This window comes from Anguilla rostrata, chromosome 1, assembly GCF_018555375.3.
Source record: "Anguilla rostrata isolate EN2019 chromosome 1, ASM1855537v3, whole genome shotgun sequence".
Taxonomy (NCBI): Eukaryota; Metazoa; Chordata; class Actinopteri; order Anguilliformes; family Anguillidae; genus Anguilla; species Anguilla rostrata.
The window spans coordinates 44,888,562-44,908,404 of NC_057933.1; the positions used below are offsets into that span (position 1 = coordinate 44,888,562).

Below are 19,843 nucleotides of genomic sequence, written 5' to 3' on the forward strand. Positions count from 1 at the left end.
AGTGCCGATTCGCTGTAATCTTGAGTGTTTGCGCTGCAAGTCTTTGGCAGTGAGCTTCGGACCAGTCGCACTTGGTAGCCGTAGGGTGGGAGGTTCAGTGTCCGGCTCAGTTAGACGCACTCAACGGGAGAGCGGAGAGCAGAATCTGATAGGTAAGGCGGTAATAATCCCTCAAATAGATGTAGTTGCATCTGGTGCATGAAGTAGATGCCGTACAGAGGTTAACGGCGACTAGTTGCCGTTTTGCATGAAAGATTATAGCGTGCACTAAGAGGACCAGGCAGGCTCTGCGAAACTTGCAGAGAGTTGTTGTAGACGACGCAGCCAGTATGAAAACAAGCGCAAGTTTAAGATCCACGGCTCTTAAAGGGACCGTATATAATTTGGCAAATATTTGATGAGCAGGTGGTAACTGTTTAGAAATGCATTTTGATTAGGCTGCCTGACCGAAGAATGCATTTGTAAAAATAAAGTGAAACTGTCATTGTATGCTCGCAAATAGGCTACGTGGATTCAATTGTGTCATTTTAATTTCGAGCTCGCTGGCTATGTTGGCTTGGTAGATGTGCAGTGCGTCCATTTTTATTCAGCAGGCCAACGCTAAGGAAATAAATACAGCCACCGAAACGTTAGTCAGGAGCTCAGCAGACGACAACTAGTTCTATAATATTTAGCTAGCCTTAGATGATGAGGTAGCAAGTTCGATAGACATTTTGGTGTTTTGCGGCATGTCGTCTTACAGCAGTAGCTATTAGAATCAATCCCATGATATTCCAAAATATCGGATGCCGACGGAATTTAAATTTGGTACAGACTAGAGACATCTTTACTGCTGTCTGCATGTTTTTTATGCGCGTCCCACAAAGTTCGTAGTTGGATATTCACGCATGCAAAGTTTGTAAGGAGATGGGTAACGTTATAGCTGTGTGGGTCTACCGGGGACGACATGGGTCCATAGCTATTAGACCGTCGAGTGTACTATATCGATTAACTGGCTATCTCATGATGCCACTGTGGACATACCTACAGTGTTAAAGTGACGTTTGTATTTACAGTGTCATTAACCAGTGATTAACCAGTGATGGTAATGAATTAGACCTAATGAATGTCAATCTTCTCTCCATCTTTAAGATCCTCAGGCGTTTATTCTGCGGGCAGTCCGCTTGCTTGATGTTATTCGATTAGAACGCTAAATGATCACGTTCAGCAAATAGCATTTTATTCTGTGGATGAGATTTTTAGTTGCGCACTATGCCTGTAGCTCTATTGGTTGTACACTTCTCATTTTGTCTGACATTGTAGCAGCTGGGTATTAACGGGTGCAGAGAACAAATCGAGACTATAACTGCCCGATGTAATTGTGGATTTGCAAAATAGGCCTCATAACGGCATATAATTTAGGGACATTAAATCGTGACATTTTTGGGCTATGCGCGTAAATTACATCTAAATGGAAATTGTATTGGTAGGTATAGGATGTGATGCATTTATGGATAACATTATTCTATAAATAATGAATTTCTTCGGGATGACTGCGAGCTTCACAGCACGCTAAATGGTACCAGACTTTTGAAATGTACAATTTCTCGACCGTGTGCACAAATTCTGGGCGTTGAACCTTTGGATACGATGGTCAAGTCAGTGAAGTTAACTGCTGAACTTTAGAGAACTAGTTCTGACCTTCAGACAAGTTTCAGGTCGAAAGTGATGACTGGAGAGACTGTTAGCATGTGTTTAACTCATGGGTTGAACTTGAATCAGAACATTTGCTGACTAACTCACACATCTACCAGTGTACGAAATAGCATGGCCAAATAGCGCGCAATAAGTGTTTGTAAAAGACATTGCTTCTGGGATGGAGCGTCTGGAGGGCATAGATTGCACGTTTCAGTGCGCATGACTGCTGTTTAAGGGATATTTTTGCAAATTACAAACCTCTGACGGGACATGAGCAACCGCTCTGTGGGCCACACCCTAGCACAACGCTGCAGTTTTATGTTTATTTTAGCTCTATTGTACAGCAAGAATAGTTTTAAACTGTCTAAACTTTTGGAAAACGAACTGTAATCATATTAAAATAACCTTTCCAAGTGTATTGAGCAAGGCAGCAGTGAAAATGACATCGAGTTCAATTGTTTATTAAAACGAAGTGCCAGAACACAGAAGTAAAAGCTCATGCATCATCTCTTATACATTCTTATGCCAGAATACCTGTGTTAAGGTGCATATTACAGTCTCCATTGACTGTGAACTGCAGAAATAAAGACAGGTGGCCTCCCCTAGGCTTATTTGGCTTGGCCTCATACATTCATAATTGAAGTCCTTTCTGTGACATTCGGGGGATCAGTGCATTACAGCATTTCCAGTATGCTCCTCCCTGATGGCTCATATTTAATGCATCTAAGACCCGAGGGTGGAACTGCAAGCTTCTGAGTCTGCTAGCCACTCTATCCATTCACCATTGGACGGAGCGCCTAGCCAGAAGCCATTGTGACCAGCCGTCGCCTCCATTATGGCATGGTCTTTAAACGCAGTTTCCAAAAAACCCCAGGCACTGCCCTATATTAGGGGCTTGGAGAGTGTTGAATTGTGCATTTAATGAAAAGGCACCTAGTTGGCGAGTTTCCGCCATGTTGGCTTTTCATGTACTTAATATCTGAAGGGTGGTGTGGGGGGTGGAGACAACTTTGAATAGGCTATATCATCCTTCTCAGTTTCCTCTGTAATTTATAAATACAAAACAAGTGTGGCCATATGGCGCCACTTGCACACGGAGACTCAGCCGGGAGGTGAGAATAATATTTTTGAAATTGTGATGATGTGAAATCTCACCAACTGTACTGGAGCATGTTCACTCAGCTACACTTCTAATGGTGCTGCATCGATGATGGGGGCAGTAAGAAAGTCAAATGCATGTTCTCAAGGTTTCTAGGGTGAAGCATTTTAGAGAGAGAGTCAAGGAAGTGGGTTGTCTAATTTTGGTTTTTGATATTTTTAATAACTGTCGAGGCATTCGTGTTTGAGGTTATCCAGGGGCTGTTCTGTCTTTACAGGTGATTTCATGGTTTGTCATGGTAACCAGACTGAAGCTGTATATAGTTTGAGGCATTCTTTCCATCTAGCTATCGGGATATTTGCACTTGACAAATCTTGTGGTGAATTTTTCAAAGTTTTCTTTTAATGGGAAATTGCACATGACCACTTTGTTCCCTCATGAAGGGTCATGGCCATGCCCACTTTCAGCGGTGGCTTTTCTTCTGCACGTATTTACAACGACTCGCAAAGTAAATGGTATTGATCTCCTCGTTTCTTCTCATCGGTGCATGTAGTTTTGAGACGGTCCCTGGTCCAGTCGGTGGGCAAGGTCAGATGCGTTCCCTCTTGGGCCGATGAACGCGGTTCACCAGAAGTCTTGCGTTTTGCTTGGCTGCCGGCACGAGCCGTTACGTCATCCCAGCCCTCCCCTACCTCACCTCATCCCAGCCCTCCCCTACCTCACCTCATCCCAGCCCTCCACTACCTCACCTCATCCCAGCCCTCCCCTACCTCACCTCGACACCCGGCGTCCCGAAGGATCACTTCCCGTCGCTATAACGACTCTAGAATAACAAAACGTGGGGAATTAATGCCCTTCCAGAGCAAGCTTCCCCCCTCCTCCCGCCTCTGATTCTGGCAACTGAGCCCCCCGTGGAAAAGAAAATCCAAAATAGCCTGTTCCTCTGAGGGGGGTGTGGAAAGTCATTTCCCATTTCCCACACAGTTATTTTTGGGAGGATATTTTTGATGCATTTTTATCCCACTGTGATTTTGGTGGTGAGACATCCTGTTGTCAGACTTGTGTGCAATCTGCCATTTGGACTAAAGCCTGACAGTCCGTTGTCATTACTCACCTGTGTCCTCTTGAAGAGCGCAACCGTTTGGGGGCCTGGTGGATCGGACAGATGCATGTTACGTGTTAAGCAGCGGAGATGGCGGCCTGCAGAGTGCGTCTCTTGCACGTTTGACCGAGGAGGGAAGTTTAGCGGTGGAGCTGTGATGTCGTTGTGAAGGCTGCGCGGGGCTGGACACTGTGGTAGCTCTGTTCCCCTGAGGGCCAAAGCAGTTCTTTTTACGGGAAGCATGAATCCGGGTCGGAATGACTGGCTTGTTTTTGAGGACGTTTACGACGGAAGACTTTTCGCGGGTCGTCCCTCCGGCCGGCGCGCCTCTCCTCGTCTGCCCCGGCTGCGAGTTATCGCCGCTAGGTGTGTGAAGGTGCTAACGCACCGCGCCTCCCCCGAGGGGGAGGACAGCGGCCAACCGGTGCACGTCACGCCACCTGCCAATTAGCGCGCTCGCACCTCGGCAGGCGAGAGGCCTCGTCGCCAGCGGGAGGCTCCGCGGGGGCGGGGGCGGGGGCGCGGGGTGCTCTGCGATGGGCCGGGCCCACGGGGCGAGCCAGCCGTCGACGCGTGGGATGCGGAGGCAGGTTCATCGCGGGCGCTCGTGACGCGGCGGGCGCCTGGGCGCACGGCACCTTCATACGAGCGCCCCTACCGACGTGAACGCGGGTCGCCCCGGTGCAGGGAGACAGCCTTGTAGAGGGTCCGCACTGTCTGCGTCGCACTGTCTGCTTCTCATCGGCGGTCCCCGGCAAAGGAAGCCATTCATTCCCGCTGAAGAATTTCCAAAACAACTCGGGGTAGGCCAAAGCACTCAATCTCCGCGTAGGCCCCGCGCACTTTATAATGGAAATTCTTTCACATCCATCAGAAATGAATGAGAATCTGCATGAGGCCTTGGGCCACTGTGGCTTTTGGTGCGTTTGCTGCAGTGGGAAGAAGCGGGGCTGCTGAATGCACTGTAATTGGGGCGAGGGCCGCGGACTGAGAACACCTGTCAGACGAAGAAATTAATGATTTCTTGCGGCGTGGGACTGTATCTAAACTCATTGAAGTCTGTTTTTTTTTAGAATTCGTGGCTTGAATTTCATTTTCTTGTGAAGGGAATTCCCTGTCTCGTGTTTCGGTAAATGAGATGGGATAAGGGAGTGTCAAACAAATTCACATTCAGAAGAATATACGAATATGATGATGGATATGTATTTAGAATTACTCAATGAAAGTCTATGTTAAACTCTTTAAATGGCGATTGGTGGTATGTATTTTATTTTGTTACTTCTTTAAAAATGGCATATCGAATCTCTGCATAGACTATTTTGCGATAAATTAGATTGTTGTTTAATGAAAACTGGCATTACTTTCTTCATTACTTTCTTCCTGAATTGTAGACCCACTGCTAAAAAACTGTGGTTTAATGTTCACATGAATCTCAGGGTAAAAATACATACATATTCAACTCCTCTAGTCTCTTACTTTATCTGGTTTTATAATGAATCGTCATAACAGGAATAGGACAGTAATAGCCTATATCATTTGTCCTTTATTGGTTTCAGAATTTCCGTTCAGAACTGGAATTAGGAGTTTCTAAATAATGGAGATGTATTCTGCTTTCATTCCTTTGTGCTGGATTATGAATTCACTGGTCTGAATACCGTAGTCTTGTCACATCTGCAGCTGAACTTACCATTTTTAGCGAAGGAAACTGCTGACTGATTGACCGACTATTTTAACTGTCATCACATTTTAACCATTGCTGCCTAGACCCTGAGCCAGTTTGACTCATGCTTTTGTATCCTGTGACCTTTGTCATGTTTTTGACTGGCAGCACTGTTCACATTGACTTTCTGCTGGGAAGATTTCTTTTCTCTAATGAGTCTCTGGTTGTTCCCAGTGGAATTTTATTTTCTGTAAAACATAAGCTGTGATGCCCTTCCGGTATTTTCATTGCTAATCAGTCAACATGTTTGCGCTGTGAAGACGGTGTCAGGAAGACTGTCAGGAAGTAGTCACGCATCATTTCTTGTTTTAAAGTTTACGTGTCCGCAGTGCATTGCTTTGAGTACTCGGTCTAGATATTGTCTTAGCAGTGTAGTTGGTGGGTTATTACAGTAATATGAAAATGTGGTTACATGAGTGTTCTATGGAGTGTTCTTGAGCAGCAATGGTGTGTTGGGCAAACTAGCTTGTCTGTTAATTGAACAGTCTCTGGCTGAAACCGCTTTTCAAAGTGTGCATTAGCTTGTTTTAACTGGAATATTTGTAGAGTATTCTGATAATTGCCTGTTTAATAATTTCTGGAAAGATATTTCATGTGAAATTTATTTCGGGATGACGCATTCTGGCACATGGTGTCTGGTTCACTTTTGTTTACATTACTAAGCATGGACTAATGGATGTGTGGTTGAATGTCCATGACAAAAAGCCAAAATATCTATATTTACATTTGTTTTTGAAAATCCTTGGCAAGTATGAGAAATTTCATCTTCTTTGGGACTATTATATGAAGACTGACACTTAGAGCCTTTTGTCCTTGCTTCGTAATTTAATAGACCGACTGTCAGAGGAAGGTTTCAAAATGCAACTGACAGCTGTTCTAAGTGTGAAGTTGAAGGGCTTTGTAAATGGGTACTGTCATCTTTTCCTAACAATACTGCGGTCCACACAGAGCCCATCTTAAAGAACTTTACCTGTATCAAAGTGAACATGTTGTCCTTCGTCCTTTTTGTTGGGTGAAAGCAAAATACATGCATATTTTTGGAAAGATGTAATAATTCAAACAAAAAATAAAAACATTTCTGTACAGCTTACTGAAAATACAATCTCCCATGTCACATTTCTTTCATGGCCACCACAATGGGGAAAAACAGCAAATTGCAGTCTGGGAAAAGAACATAATGGATCATTGTCCATTTTGTGTAAAACCTATTGAAATATTGATGTCGTCATGCCCGTGTTAATGGCCTAATACATCTGGGACTGCTACGTACACATTGTGCTTTGGCTTTCCAAACTTGCTGCAGAGAAGGTAAAAGAACACCTGCTCAAATTCTTCTGCTAGTGTTATGACTAACAGTGACGCATAATCTGAAAGCTTGCTGAATCCATAGTATAACAATACAAAAAGCCTCATATAATAATTTTTTTTATACCCGTGTAGGCTACATCATGTGTTCATTTGTAAAAATATCAGGAGATGAGAACCTGATAATCTATTGCTGATACATGGAATCAAAATCATTCTTTCTAAGGGTTTCTGTATAGCATTTTATGGTCTATAGGTCTATATACAGGCCCAAATCCTGGTTTGAAAATCTACAAAGGGTTTGAACACTTTTGAGGCTGATTATGTCCCCCATTCCAATGCAGCTATGAGAATAATTATTTCATAGGAGAACCAGTGTCCACAAGGATTTGATGCTAGGGGCAACAGTTTTGATTTGTAGAAGTAAGGGGTCGCGCTTTTGCAGAAGGTGAATATTTTTTCATGGTGTGAGAGAACCTGGTGAAGATTGTCCTGTTCAAAGTCTTGGCACTGAAGGAGATTTCACCTTGATTTTTGGATCACTTGCAGATAAGAGATTTCTAACCGTTGTTAGACCATTAAACCATTGAAGTCAGCTTTATCCTGCTTTTGTTTTATGCAATACTATTGTTTCCTGTCTATTGTTTGGCTAGAATGCATCCTTCAATATGATGTGGAGTAGTAACTTGGGATGGGACGTGAAAAAAAGTTCAATTTTGTGCCAAAAGGCATCGCAGATCCTGATGAGTGTTAAAGGCAATTGCTAGCCTGCGTGACAGTACTCTTTGAGATAAAGGCTTGTTTATTACTGTTATTGCCTTAGCAATCTATTGGCCAATAGTGCAACATGTAGGCTATACAGGCTTTGACCCGTTACTCTGGCAGTTATTTTTGAAAGAAGGAGAAGGGGGAAAAAAAAAAAAAAAGATTTGCGATTTCTCCCCCTCTCAACAATTATGAATCTGCTGGCAATACTCATTTACTCAGATAGACAATGTTGCCCTTCGTAGTTACATCTGTTATCCATTTATACCCCTGATCTAGCCAGGCCCAAGTAGACCTGTCTGTAATACGGACAAGACAAATAAACAAACTGCAAAAATGACATCCATGAGTTATAGCGGAAATGCTTGAGACACCAGATTTGGATCAGGCCGGTCCACTGAGGTCAGAGATGTTACACATCATTCCCGCTTAGTGACAGCTTCTCATTTGTGTCCCAGCAAGGATATTTGGGGCACCTTTGAGCCTTTTGGGATCATTTGGAACTTTTGAGATACCGGAGGTCCAGCCTCAGGAGTGTCTGGAAAGGTTTAAAGGAAGTCTGTTTGGTTTTGAAACTGTTTTTACTGGAGGAAATCTCATTTAAAGCAGAGAACTTTCCCTCTCTTTTGCTCTCTCTGTCATATTCTCATGTCCTTTTCCTTTTACCCACTGTTGATAAGTTGGGGGGCCGTGTTACAAAAACTCGTGACCTGGCGTATTTTACATGGGAAAACCTCGTTTAGATTAGCGGTCGCTATGAATAGCTCCGCCATTAATCTTTATTCTTGATACGGTTCCAATCTCGAACCGTAAGCAAAGCGCCTGCCAGCGCGTCTGATGTAACGCTGCTGAGCGGGGTGACTCTGGAACTTTCCGTTTGAAACCGCCTTTGTGCTGGCTCGCTGCGGCTGAGGCGGCGAGCGCTCGTCTCCCGTCTGCGGTGTCGTCGGGCCCCGCGGAGCTGGCCCTGCGTCTGCCTGCCGGCGGTTATGTGGAGATGGCTCTCGGCCAATTGTGACAGCCCTCCCCCGGTAAACGCAGTGCGCCGCGGTGGAAATATGATAAATCTGCCATAAAGCTAAAAGGAGCTTAGCGGGGTTACGCGGGTTCAGCGATCTCCGTACTATTAAACGCCAGATCTGTTGTCTGCACATACTCAAAATACAGTTCAGACGGCTCGATAAACCGCTGCTGTTTGCTTTTCTGGGATTTGATTGTTTGATTCTGCCCTTGAGCATGGGTGGAAATGAAGTGCTGTTTGCTCTGTTCTCCGCAGGGTGTGGGGGGGAGGTTGCTTTGCGTCTGAAACAGCGCTGTGGATTTGTTGCAGGACGGGCCAGCGCTGGTCTGCAATGCTAATCTCGCTGGGTGACGGGGGCGGGCCGCGAGGGCCGTCGGAGTGGGAAAGCGAGCCCGCTCGCCTACGTCCTGCAGACGCATGTGGAACGCTTCCTGCATCACAGGGGCGGGCGCCTGACATCCGAAAAATCAGAAGATCCCGGGCCGAGAGGTCAGCTGTTCTTGGCGGTTAAAGCAAAGCGACAGGGAAAATGTCAGGAGGCGACCGGCTGGCGTAAACGCTCACAGGCGCGTATGCGGGAGGGGGAACAAAATTAGAGACTCTTGTGGGGCTGGGGGCTGGGGGCTGGAGGGGCGGGGCGTGTGGAGGGTAAAGGTCAGCCGCGCGGTTGCTGTAGAGGAGCGGCCCCATGCCAAGCCCCTGCGGACTGACTGACTGACTGACTGACTGACTGAAGGACTGACGAGCGGAAGGACTGACGGACGGGCGGGCGGCCGCCTCCCGGCCGGTCGCGACATATGGCGGGAGCTCGCTCCCAGGGATCGTCCTCCAGACGACGGCTCAAAGGCTGGACAGATGGAGGCTCGCTGGGCCCTGGAGCTGGCTCTAATCCCCTCTCCTGGCAGGGCCCGAGATGCAGCCCCCTGCCTCGTGGCACGCGGGCGAGAGCCCCTCTCCCTCCCTCCCTCCCTCCCTCTCCCCGCGCGCCGCGGGGTGGGCCGCCAGCCGCGGAAGCGAGCGCAGTCGCAGGCGTCAGACGGCGAGCCAGCGTTCGCATCGGAGATGCTGCATCCATTCAGCCCTCGGCTTTCCAACGGCTCCATTCATATGAAATCGCCCCCCTCGGATTTTTCTAGAAACTCGGACACGGCCGCCTCCAGGGTACTGCTCGGGCAAATGTGATTCGCGTTCTTTTTTTTGGGAATTAAGAAATGCTAGACCTAATAAAACTTTAAAAAAAGTCTTAAGTTCACCCTAACAAAAATAAGATGTTTGTTTTCATCGTGATTTCCTTGTTTTTATTTACTTTACTGGTTGATAAATTAATTAATGGTGTTATTACATCCACATTCACATCATACTGGTTTTTAATACATTATTCGTTTGGATGAACATTTATTTCAAATCGTCTCCCTGTCTTAAATGAACATGTCATTTATTTCTTGAATTTTCTATGCTACTTCTCAGAACATTTAAATTATATGCCGTTATATTCCCATCCCAAGACCAAATAATTTGTCTTGTAGTTGTAAGGGATCCACACTGTTCCCCAGTTTTTTATCAGTTTCAATAATGAAAATAATGCATAATGTCTGTCAATAGAAACCACAGAATAGCGCACTAGCATGTTCATAGTGAAGGCCTTTCTGAATATTGTGGCAGTGCATTCTGGGTAAATGAGAACTGTTGACCTGACCGCTATTTTGTAAAAGCTGTGAAGAAATGCGAACACACACACACACACATACACACACACACAATCCCACACACACACACGCACACAATCCCACACACACACACACAATCCCACACACACGCACACGCGCACACGCACACACACACGCGCGCACACACGCACACACACGCGCACACACACACACAGGCGCGTTTTCATTTCGTTGTCGGAGAGGCGGAGCGCGGCGGTGCGGACGGCCGGGTCTTGATCAGCCCCGCGTCCGCTAAGCTCCCGCACTCGAGGAACGCCGAGCCCCGGCTCCTCCTCACCGAAGGCGCGCTCGCTCCCCCGGCCGCCGCGCTCAGAACCCCGGCCGCCGCGCTCAGAACCCCAGCCGCCGCGTTCAGAACCCCGGCCCGAAGCTAAACTACGCAGACATTTGTGGCTCGCCGTACCCTCTTCCTTTATGAATATGTAAAATGAGCCCTTTCACAGAAGAGATGCTCGCAGGCTTTCAGCTGCGGAAGGAAAGTTTGTCTTTCTGCCAAAAAGAAAAAGGGAACTGAATCTTTATGCGTTCGACACGGGCGTCCTTTAAGGTGCACGGCTGAAGTGTTGAGAGCTTTCTGTCTTGTGATAAGCTGAGGAATGAAGTGTCTCTGAGCTCGGACCATGCGGGTGCCCCCGGTCTCCCTCCCTGCTCTTGCCCCCCCCCCATCCCCTGCCCGCCATCCCCCTCGCCCCCTCCTGCCCTCTGCAGTGCCGCGTGGGTGCGAGGAGCCCGCAAAGTCGCCCGCTCCGAGACGCTCCGCCTCCCGCGTGTGAAATTCGCCGCGGCTGATCCCTGCCCCCCTCCTGCACCTTGTTATTCGTCAGCGCGGTTAGTCCACGCCCGCTGTTGCTGGGCGATGGGGTAGGGGGGGAGACGGACAGCATGGCACTGCACCATTCTGCTCTAATCCTCTCAGCGCACCCCGTCCCCTCGCTCTCTCTGCCTCCTGACATCGTCCGACGCGACCCTGCGCAACGCAGCGTACAGTAACGCGCCGACGTAGCCCGGAGGCTAACGTAACGCAACGCCACGGTTCGGTCTCCGCGCTGAAGCGACCGCCTTCGTCACAGGGCGAGACGGCGGGTTAGCGGGAGGCGCGGAGCGCGCTCGCGCAGTTCAGGGGCGAGCCCCCGGTGTCGTTGAAATGCGACGCGTCGTCTACCGCAATGCCCTGACGCCCCCCCCCCCCTGTACCGCGCGGCTCCGGGTTCATACAGAAACGCCGTCAATCGCTCTAATATTCGGGAAAAAAAAAAAATCTATAAATATTAAACCATTAAGGAAATCCTAATCTGTGGTGAGGAGTTCAGGACCGACAGCCCCTCCGCCCAAACCCCCTGCCCCCCCCGCACACCACCCCCGACCCCCACCCCGGCAGTCAGTGGGGCTGAACAGAGGGCTTCTCGCCTGGCTTTTGGCGGCGAGCGCGCGGCGTGACCTCTGAGCCGAACCCCCCGGCGCGCTGCCGCAGACGAGCACTAAATGTCTCCCCGTCTAGACGCTGTGAATGGAATTCTGAGAGGCCGGCCATTGATTGGGTGGAAGGTGAGCTCCAGCTGCTGGGCTGACACTCTGCCATCGCCACGGGAGACGGGTGCAGAAATGAGCAAACAGCTGAGGGGGGGGTTAGGGCTGGGAGCACGAAGGGATGGGGGGGTGCATGGGGGGGTGGAGGAGAGGAGTTGCTTTAAAGGGCACAGAGAGCTGGAACACGATATTCATTTTACCTTAGTTATCATTTTAAAGGGATAGGTCTCATCCTGGGGTTTTTTTTATATTTGTCTCTTCCGCTAGCCCAGACAGTTTTTGTCTGCGATGTAGGATATTTTTGGTATTTAAGTTTCTGATGACATGCGGGCTTTGTGATGGTTGGTATAGAAGCAATCAGGGGTTTGTGATTGTATGCCAAAAGAAATGTAACGCCAGTGCAGCTGTTGCTGTTATGCCCTAATAGGAAGGCTGTGTCAATACCTTAAAATCCTGAAATTTAAAAAATTGCAATCGTGATTTAGAAAAAATTATGACGCAATGTTTTTTTTTTAATTTTATTTGAAAAACAGTAATAATGTTCAGCCCAAGTATTGCAGTATTGTCAATAACATATAGTTGGACCTGAATTACTCGGTCACATTGGGGCAGTCCTTACACTAATGCAAGAGCTGCAAGGGACGCTTATATTTCTGGATATTTACTCTCCCTTTTCAAAAATTTTTAAAAATGTTTTTTACAAAACTGGGGAAATGCGTATCTTATTTCATTGGTTGGCTTGTTCATTCAAAGGATTGGCGTCTTCAGTTAAATTTTCGTCCAGGCGACGCATCAGCGAAACGGGGGCAACAGGAAAAAAAGGGAAGAGAAAAGCGCTTGTTAGGATCGGCGAGGCTTCTTCCCCGCGCGGCTGATCCAGCGGTCACGAGACGTGTCTGTCTGGCGCGGGCTGGCCCCGTCTCCCCGTCTCGGCGGGTGACCTTGGAGGGCGTTTCGCTCCGCGCCCCGGGGGAAGGTGTGCGGCCCCTCTGCAGGGGGGACCCGCGGACGTTCGGCCGGGGGAGAGCGGGAACGAGCCGTGACGAGACCGTGACATTGGCCGGGGGGCTGCGGGGGCTGCGGAGGCGTGGGGTTTTGTTTTCGGCGGTCCGTGCTTGTCATTGCTGGGCTGTAGGTCAGTGCGGTGTCTGCGGCTTTAAATAAACTGCCCGGCTCCCGCTGCCAATGGGATATAGCCTAGGTGCAGGAGAGCGGAGGGGAGGGGACATGGGGGAGGGGGGGGGGAGCTTCCTGTTGTTCCTCGCTCTGTGTTCCTTGCGCGATCAGATCAGCCGACGGGGAGATGTCCGCGTCGCTCTCTGTTTGGCTTGCTGAATGGCAGCCCCGAATTAATCCTATTTTATTTGCACAAGTTTCTGTTTGTTTTGGAGGGCACGAGGGGTTGACTTCTGAAAACTTCAGCTTGGGGAAAGCGTTGGAGCGTGTCATGTCTGGAGTATTTGCAAATCAGCTTTATAAGGGCTTTTCTACCCTGTACACACTTAGAACGAGCCAACTAGAAATTTCTCGTTTTCTAACACTCTGTTGTTCCAGTGACAAATAAAAGAAAACTACCAGTGTTATGGCAAGAATAGTATCATCATCGTTTTTTGAGTGTTTATTCCAGTCTGATTTTCTTCTCCTTTACTGTGGCCAGTTTTACGTTGCTTCACAACATTGGCCAGAGTCTGCTTTGGCATGGCCAGGATTTGGTTCAGGACTGTCTGGCGTATTCTGTGCTCTAACTGGCCAAGTATCATGCTCGACCTACTCATTGATGAGAGCAATGCCTAAGATGATCTTTATCTAAATAGGCCTACCTGTTCACGAAAGTGGATTTCCCCCAGTAGAGCTGGAACTAGGCAAACCAAGTTCTAGGCAGTTTTTTTTGTGAATTTATTTGTGTTACACTCCCGCGTGTGCCTGCCGGTTTTAAAAGCTAAGGATTTTTACACGGAAGACTGAATCGAGCGAGCCTCTATCTGCGAAATGGCCGACCCACCGAACCCGTCTTTGCTTCTCGTGGCAGGTCCGTAATGGAAAAGCAGGAGCGCTGTACTGGCTGCTCCAGCTTCCAGCTCCCGCCTCTGTTTTCACAGGTCTTGGGGGGGCTCAGTGTTCTGGTCTCCTCATTAAACATCGGAAACGAGGCTCTCGTATCTACAAGTTACAGGAACGGCGCAAGATAAAGGCGCTGTGGCCGAAAGTACTTTGCGATACTTCGAGAGGAAATCGTCGATTGACGTCATGAGTTTTGTGGAGGCACCCTCTCCCCTTACCAACGGCCGGTTGTGTAAACTGTGAACTGATTAAATCGACTTTGATTCAGACCTGTACGTTCCGCTTGCCGAAACTCGAGCGTACTTGAAGCGAAACTGATGTCCTCTGAGTGAACTAGCGGAGAGCTCCGGAAATGTGGGTAGATGCATCATGTGACTCCTGAGGTCACAGGATGTGTTTCCACTGCAGGACTCTTTTGGAGCCGCGCGATGCTGACAACGCGTCGCTAATGATGCCCTACAAGCAGTCGTATGCGTACTTGGCAGGCCGCATTAACATTTTCTTCTAGCTTTAATCAACATTTATATAAAGCCAGGTGTTGTTCAGCAATAATTTGGATAGGGACACACAACTAGTTCGAGACACAAGAAAATAGAAGGTGGCATTTTGAAATGGGTTTCTTGAAGGAGTGCTTAAGAGGCTTTTGCTCACAGCAGTTTAAAACCTCAGAAATGGCATTGATTGAATTCATCATCGAGATTACTGTCATTTTGAAAGATTGCATCTCTGTCATTTTGATCAAACACACTACCATTGCTCATTGTCATTTTCTTTTACCTAATATTCTCTATTAAAATAACAGTTGTACCAGCGCCTACAACATTCACGTTATGTGCGTTGAAGTGTCAGACTAGAGACGTGCATAAGGTGTGAAGAAAGGAAAAGGAATCGATATCTTTACAGTGAGACTTAAATTGAAATTTCAGTTTCTCAGCTCCTTCCTCAGTCCACCACCAGGAAGAAAGAGAACAGATGTATGGAAATGCTCAGGATGTAATCTTGTGAATTTCTGCCATTCTTTTCAAGTTTGAGCTAAGAGGAGTTTGGTTTAAATTTCTATCAATAGTAAAGCATTTTGTATATGTGCAAATCTGGCCAAGTCTGGTTATAAAGAACTTGCCATAACTCCAGAACACACTGCCACCAACTGTTTTGACGAAGCCGCCTGGCTGTTGTTTTTTTTTTTGTTTTTGCCATGTATCATGCTTCTGTTGTTTGTAGTGATAGCTTGTTGCAGACTAGTTAAATAAACCCCCATTGTGTTACCCCAGCTCAGAATACGCATCTTTTATCTCTGTCCTCTCTTCATTTTTTTTCTTGGCACTTGCGTCTTTTGCATTGCATTTTCTTTTGCCCTCTATGGCATTTTTATACCCCCCCCCCCCCCCCCGGGAATATTTTTTTGCTGGAATATTCCAGTTTTAATTGTCATGTAGACTGTTGGCAGGCCCTCACCGCTCATGAAACCCTGCAGACTGGAATTGGCCGTATTTGAATCCACTTGATGTCCGCTTGTAGCTAGCGGCCGACAAGCAAGACGGATGACTGTGGCTGGTTTTAGCTGACAAACGGCGTTCAATCTGAAGCAATAAAACAGGCAGGATTTAAGCGTCCACCTGCCGGCTTCACAAAGAACCGCAGCGTAGGCTACTTGTTGCAGACGCTAATCGGAATGGCTTCGCTTGGCGTGAGCGCCCTTGCAGAGAGACGCTTTCAGTCCGCACGCTCGAGTCAGGGAAAATGACAGGCCTGTTGCTTCCCCAGGTACTCCGGGTAAAGTTTCTAAGAAATTGGTCACTCGTAGTTTTGGCTGTCGTCGGCACTCTTTGCAAAAAAATCCCTGTGTGTTGAAAAATGCATCCTGCCCAGTAACGTGATTATATTTAGAATCAGACCTCGCGTTTTTTGTTTGCATTTTTCCTTAAAAGATAAAACAAAGCCGCCCAGTTGGGTTGCAGTGTTATGAACAGCATTTGATGTTTAACTAAAATGGCTTCAGTGGTTATTTCGTGGAGACTTTTCTCTGTGTGCGCAATGCAGTGAAATGAGCTGCCTGTACTTTGCGGCTTTGTTCTAGCTTCTGGTTGCCAAGCCAGCACACTTCAGCACTGGATGTCTTCCTGAACACAATGTTCTTGTTTGGGTATTTTGTTCTTTTTAGCATCATTTGCGCTTGTATCACTTAAAGCTTATAAGAACGATAATGCTTTTAGGATTCAAGAGTTGCTAATGAAAGGTCATTTCTCTGTAAACTGATATTGAAGCATATGAACTACCCATGGTAACTAATTGGGCTTTTGAAAAAGGAACGTTTTTTTTTTTTTTTTTTTTTTTTGTCAAAACCGGAAACCTCAAACCCTGTTGTTTTCAGACCATAACAACGGCACAAAATAAGAAATGTTTTACTCTCTCTCTCACACAGACACACGCACGCGCGCACACACACACACACACACACACACACACACACACACACACAGTGCATTATTTCTTATTGGGACAGTATTTTGTCTTCATCCGAGGATAACCTTTAAATCAACGTCACTGATCTTTAAAGTCTTAAACTGCGCTAAATGCACTTTTGTAAATTAAAGGCCTTATAAAGTTTTCTTTTATCTTATACACTTTTTTTTTTCAAAGGTCTCAAATGTTTTTGGTGGCAGCCCGACTAGGAGATGACTGCATCCACCTTCACTGACATTTCACAGTGTGCAGTGCAGCAGACCTGTCTGTGGAGGTCACGTTACTGCGAGAGTGTTTGTCATGTGTGCATTCATAACATAGTGTGTTGATGAGGAACTGGAGGGGGTGGGTGGGATGAGATGACGTAGTCAGAGAAGAGGCTGGAAACAGCATATGCTGAGGGCAAAAGATTTTGCAGCCTGTTGGAAAACTCTATAAAACCAGGGTACTTTGACAGCCGAGTAAAAGCTTATTGGTGTTATAGTAAACCTCAATGTATGATGGGAACTTTTCTTATGTATAAGAGTTAGTGGTAAAAAAAAAATTTTGGTCCAGAAGTTTTGGGGAAATGCACAATTTATAAATATTTTCATAAAAGAAATCCCATGGAGTTACATTCACTATGTGTTGTCTGATCAAGTGAGTAATGCTGTGTGATCAAGTCTGATCAAGCAAGTAATTGCCTAATGCAGAAACCTACAATGCACATAATGCTGTTGTAGACTAAACTATTGTTGGACTCAGAACTTGACTAGATAGACCACATAAAGTTGCTAGCTAACAACTTTGCGTATTATATTGATTAGCTATTTACAGTGAGCGCCATCATGTTTGGGACAAAGACTTTTTTTTCTTGATTTGTGCTCCACAATTTCAGATTTGTAATAAAAATTCACATGTGGTTAAAGTGCAGATTCTCAGCTTTTATTGAAGGGTATTTTTAATACATTTTGGTTTCACTATGTTGAAATTACAGCACTTCCGCCACTTCTTGGCAACGATGTTTGTGACAAATGGCTTCACGGGTGTTTCTGATTATTCAGATGTGTCCAGTTGCTTCCTTCGTGCAGGTGTAAGAGAGCTCTCAATATATGCTGTAGTCTTGATTCAAGGCATTTGATATGCACCAAAGTATCAACATGAACTACTTTCATTAACATGACATTAATATATCCCAAACATTATGGTGCTGAAATGGGGGTGTGAGGAGAGCCGGATCCCATCCGACTAAACCCTCCCTAACCCTGGGCGACGGTACCGCCAATTATGCGTTTCACAGGTAGCCATGCTCGGGATTTGCGTTCTGGATTCGATCCCAGACCGTGGGTCCCACGCATGCCCTACCCTTAACCGGATGAGCCACCCAGCAGCTGCATAATCTTTCATTTTAAATTCACATATTGCCTGCCAGTGTGTTAATCATAAGCCAACATGATTGTATATATTTCTTCTTCCCTATTTTACCAGTATGCCTAAATATTCACAGTGTATGCTTTTATCTTCCAATTTGTTTTCTTTACTGACGTGTAAATGAAACCACATAGGGTGCAGCTCCATTTTGACTAAGATTAATATCTACCTTTATATTTTCAGTCAGGGCAGCATTTCAACTGCATTTGAACATGTCTTTTTACTGTCATCTCGGCAGTGAAACTTATTGAATTGCATGCCAAGTGGAATTTAAAAGTCTTAAATTTAACTTGCTCAAGCCTGCACAACAAGCTTCTCACGAGCTTCCCTCACTGAAGTGGCTGTGTGGAGAAGGTAGCACGACGGGGCAGGAGCAAAAGCGCATTCAGGAGGTACGGTTTATGGGCCTCCATTGTGAAACACCCTTGGTGGCTGATCACCCTCTCAGTAGTTTCACCGTTTCGGGTTATTAAACGAAACACCCTGAAACCCGGAGGTCTCAAAGGGCACTTTGAACTTCCCCCTTCTTCTGGCTGATAATCAATAGACAGTCCCTTTGTAACTGGCGACGGGGGGAAAAAAAAAATATTGAGTCTCTTGTCTCATTCATAAACTTTTACTTTGAAGCCTTACATTCCCAGGACTTATTGTCGACTTCTTCTGTTCAGCTCTGTACATGACGCAATTAAGCTATTGTTATGACTCCTGTGATATTAATGCCACGTTTTCTTTCATAACTAATGCGCTCAGATTTTCTCTGAATATTTGTAATGAAAGGATAACGATCAGTTGATGGTTTTGGCAGAGCTAACGATGAACATAACTTTGTCATTAGAACTGTCAAAGCCTTCCAGTGATGTGTATTAACACCTGTCAGAGGGGGGGGGGGGGGGGGAAAGCTGTAGCCACCAAAAATGTCTGTCTCTCCCCTTTTCCCATGGTTCCTTTTGTTTATAAATTGGGTTTGTAAATTGTTTACTTTCTTCTACCAGTTGAGTGGAGATCTTTTCTTCTCAACTTGAAAGGAAGAGGACGAAATGAGGCTTAGCCGGCCCGCTTTGTTGCTTTTCCTCCTTCCCTCTGGCTGATCTGGAATCGGTCAGCTGCTCTTAAGCCCGACAGACCCAGGAACAGATGTGTCAAAAGACTCCTGTCGTGAGTTTTGATGCATGATGCAATTTTCCCACAAATGCTAATGCACCCTTTGCCAGGAAGGGTTCCTTTCGATTTTCCAAGAAGGCATGGGAGGGAAAACGTCATTGCAATTTTTTTTCTCTGCAGAGTTACCTGTGCAGTTGCATGGATGGTAGCACTAGCCATGATGACGACCCAGCGACTTTCGTTTCCTCATTGCGGGGAAACTTGTTTCGAGTTTGCTTTGACCTTTCAAATGATTTGAGAACTTTGGTAGTCTGTTTTGCAGTCAATGCTGTATGCAAAGTATACAAAGAAGTTGTTCAGGAACATGAGTGTGCTGTTCTCTGGGTCTTAGTGCCATTTTCTTCCTCTTTGTATTTCAGTGGCCTGAATGGGTGGGTTCTTCCAGTTTCTGAAGGGACCAGGGGGTGGGTGTCTGATTAATTAATACTCGTTAGAAGCATTCATATGTCCATACCTACAGTAGCTTTTACAATGTCCATACCTACAGTAGCTTTTACAATGTCCATACCTACAGTAGCTTTTACAATGTCCATACCTACAGTAGTCTTTGTGTATTTTCTAACTTTCTCTGACTTCTAAGCACTTATCTTATAAACTTATCTTTGTTAGGAATCTCTCTAAATGTTTGGGTTGAATTATTGAAAATGATAAAATGAAAGTTAAAATGAATTTATTTTTTAAAATGAGGTTGAAAGTTGAACTGACGATGTCTAGGTGCTGATAACAACCCTTGGTGCTCTTTAAAGACGTGTGTGCCAGATCACAAGACGTTGTGTTATTCATAGACCCGCAGTCCTCCTTGTGT

The 19,843-nt window shown here is 46.2% G+C and overlaps 1 protein-coding gene across 1 annotated transcript in view; it reads left to right on the forward strand.

Annotated features, from left to right (window-relative positions):
• The window catches only part of LOC135239835 (low-density lipoprotein receptor class A domain-containing protein 4-like), a 105,052-nt gene continuing 85,209 nt past the window's right edge, over positions 1–19,843 (forward strand). The window contains exon 1 of the mRNA XM_064308821.1: positions 1–152. The gene's annotated coding sequence lies outside the window, so the exon portion shown is untranslated. The remainder of the gene's footprint in view (positions 153–19,843) is intronic.